The following is a 4,000-nucleotide window of genomic DNA, read 5'->3' as shown; positions in this document are numbered from 1 at the left end:
AATTTATTAATTTTTTAATTAAATTAATTTATCTAATTTAATTTTAATAAAAATAATATTTTTAATAAATTATATATATTAAATTTTAATTACTTGAAAATATTTTTATAAAAAGACATTTAAATGCTTTTATCCAAGTCCTTCCTAAGATAAAAATTACAAGTTCAGTGTCTTATTTATAAGTCCTAAATTACTGCTAAGTTCTAAATAATAGGACACTGCACTTTATAATACAGAAGGGGGATCGAGAAAAAAGAGCAAGCCAGTGAAATATGGTGTAGCCAAGTGTAAAACTAAAACCACTTTTTCAAGTCAAAGGAAACTAGGAAACCCCCCACCCCCTTTTCCATCCCAAATCCACGCTTCAGGCTTCAGGGCTCAGGCTAATGGACAGCAACAAAGACTCATCCGTCAACGACGTCGTTTTACAGATCCTTCTCGTCGTCCTTATGGCCTTCTCCTTCTACTTCATTCACGACGCCCCAAAGAAGCTTTTCTCCACTCTCCGAAACCGCAACCGGGCCCACGTCCAGGCCAATCACCACTTTGTCCGCGGGGCCCAGATCCTCGCCAAGGCCCGGGCATCCCCTTCCCGATCCTCAGCCTCCTCCCTCGCCAAACAGGCCCAGGACGAGGCCCGCCAGGCCATCGCTCCGAGCTGAGGATGACGATGGGCCCGGGCCAGCGAGGGCGGGCTGATCCCGCGATGGCGGATCTGCAGGAGGCCCTGAGGATTAGCCCGAAGAACGCGAAGGCGTTGTTTCTGTTGGGAAAGTACTATGAAGGAAAGAAAATGGAGAAAGAAGCTATTGAGGCTTACATGGAGGCTCTGAAGGCGGAGCCACAGTTGCGTAAAGCTCAAGAAGCTCTTCAGAGGTTAGGGTCTTAGTGGTGGTACTGAAATTTTACCCTTTTTTTTAATGTTTACTTCTAGTTTTTGGTATCTGGAAAGAATATATATTTCTTGCCAAAACAATTGTAATTGGTGTATCTTGAAGATTTAGAATTAGCTGACTGAAACTTGTAACTTCGTGAATTTATGTATCTTGATTTAGAATGAGTTGAAACTTGCAGTTTTGTAAATTTTCACTGCATAGAGGTATTGATAATCAAAGTTTAAAGGTCTGACAGGGTTACATAATACATATGTTTGGAACTTTTTTTAAAAATTGTTCGAATGTTTTAATTCCGTATCAATTATCAAATGAATTTCTAACTGTCTACGAAAAAGACCTAACTTTCATTATATTATCTATTATATTATCATTTTTAGTTAACTAATTATTTATTATTTCGAGCTGAGAGTGAGCGACATCAATGACCGTTATATAGTAAGACCCTCAAACGCCGGTGCTGCTTGAATGTGAATATCTGATTATCCGTCGAGGAACGTGAACTTTATGTTAAGGAAATAAATTTTTCTAATGTAAAATTGTCAGGAACCTCAAGCTCCGAAAGAGTATATGGAAAGAGGAAGGAAAATAGTGTTACCTAGCTTAAGTTTTAAACAAAGCATACCGAAAACTGTGGCAGATGTGATACATTCGAAATTAAGCTTAATTCACAATAATGGGTGGGTTTACAAGTGTGAGATCTAAGAATTTGGTGCAATGATATAAACTTTAAGATGGGAGATTCTGAAGAAAAGAAAAAGACAGAAGATTCTTCCCATTTTCTTCATTGATGCACACAAATCAAATGAGTTGTATTCAGTTTGAATCGAATTCGTGTTTTTACTTGATTTTTCAATAATATGCAATGTCCAAAACAAGATTAAGATGTCAGAAACCAAGTAAATATAATGCACATGATTTGATTAGGTCACTGAAATAAAGGCTATTCATCCATTAAGAATGTGTGAGTGAAATGATAGAAGAAAGAAGTCTATGTACTCGTTTATTTGAGCTTACTACAAAAGCCTGACGAAAAAGAAAAAACAAAACCTAAAAATTTATCAAGAGAAAGCATACCCTATTTGTGAATAATCTGGATGAAAATGTTACATTATTGGCGAATAAAGATGAGAATTCATTCATTAAAAACCTCAATTCAAGATAAGTCTTCTTCATCAGCAACCACATTTCCTTTTATGCCAATGCTGTCTGTAAAGATCTTGAACCGGTCCCATGCAAGTTCTTCAGTGTGAGACAAAGGAGAAGAGCATATAGGTACCTTGTTGTGTCAATAGAGTGAATGTGTGATCCAATCACTCAGATTCAAACAAGATAGAAGATCAGAAGTTGCATTTCCTCCAAGGCTCCAACCCTGTCAATGAATTCAGTATGTTGAGAAGTTTCTTTCCACTTTATATATCAAATAATGAAATACATTTCACTTTTTTACATCCTAGATGGAATCGACTTTTCAATTTTGTTTTTTTACCAGATTTCATCCGTAATACAAAACTATGTTAAGTTATTAGAAAGTTATAGAGAAAAATAAAAATTCTGAAAGAAAGATTTTGTAATCGGAGACAGACATAACCAGCAATTGCCTCTGTCGCATCTATTGGGTTTCTTGGCAAGCTTATCACCAGACTGCAATTTTCTTGTTGAGGTAACCAAGAATGCAAAAGTGAAAATCAACACAAGGCTTTATGCAAACAAGAAGAAAAGATGCAGAGAAAAAATATCAGATTTATTGGATTTCCTAATTTCATTCAATTTTGAGAAAAATCTCGTTAAAGCTGATCAAACACATTTGGACTATGTTCTAGTATAATGGAAGTATATTTGCCCATTTCAAGGACAAAATTGATAGCATAGCACTACTCCGTAAATGCGAAATGAAAGTTCTTTGTAATTTGTTCCTTCTTGGTCACTTGTAATGCTATTCATTGAGATCCACATATCTATCAAATTAACAAAAGTAGAAGGGATTGGTTTCATAGATAGCTAATACTAAAAGCAATTACCTAATGAAGTAGTACTAGACTACGTTCATCCTTGTAACAAAGATAATGTGTTAGATAATCATATTAGCACGTGGAGATGGTAAGGATCAAAATGGATCAGTAGAACACATGCGCTCTGATTCCTGAAATGCTCATACTTCCAGCTAGGTAATCTGTATACAGAACAGAATTCAAAGGTGATGCAATACCTTACTACCTTAGAGATTAAATGTATTATTGCTGTCACGTTAGGATTTTGACAAATGTCTAAATAAATATTGTTTCATGACAAATATTAATATAAAGCATATCCTGTTTGCTACTGGCACACCTTGGCTTTTGCTACACTATGTTAATTAGTTTAGTTTAGCCTGAGTAGAAGATATTGGGCCAGGGGTATTTGGGCTTTTTTGGTTGTTTTTTGCCATAGTGGGCATTGAATTAGAACTGGGTTCTTTAAACACCGTGACATTATGAGACGGGAATGTTATGTGAGTTTAGTTTAGAGTTTCGTTATGGATTTTGAATGTTGGTGCCAGTGGTTTTATTGTCAAACAACCCTAAATGACAACATATTAAAGCTCAAATATTTAAACCATGCATTCTAAATCATAACATGTATATTCTAATACTATAAATTATATAAACAATTATTTTTATATTCTAAGTCCTACATTAAACTATAACTCAGTAATAATAGTTGTTGGTAATTTATTATAGTTATTATTATTTTTGGTATATTACTCTTACTACTATTATTATTATCTTCAAACATTATTATGAATTTATTGTTATTGTCGATATTATTTTAACTACTTTTAAATATTATTGTTAATTTTTTAATTTTATTAATATTTATTATTATGAAAATAAACAAATATAACTGTAAATAAATTACGTTAACACTATACATTAAAATATTGTAACACTACCAATAAATTATTCTGAAATATGTTTCTTTGTATTTTTTTTTGGATTTTTAATTTTTCTTTATATTTTTTTTGTCAGATTTTTTTTGGGACTAGAATTAAGGTTCACAAATTAGACCGATCCAACGCACTTAACCAATATCCTAATCCGTTTCCACCTTTGCTGTCACCTCTAATA

The sequence above is a fragment of the Arachis duranensis genome, chromosome 7, assembly GCF_000817695.3.
Source record: "Arachis duranensis cultivar V14167 chromosome 7, aradu.V14167.gnm2.J7QH, whole genome shotgun sequence".
Lineage (NCBI taxonomy): Eukaryota > Viridiplantae > Streptophyta > Magnoliopsida > Fabales > Fabaceae > Arachis > Arachis duranensis.
This window is presented reverse-complemented; position numbering follows the sequence as displayed.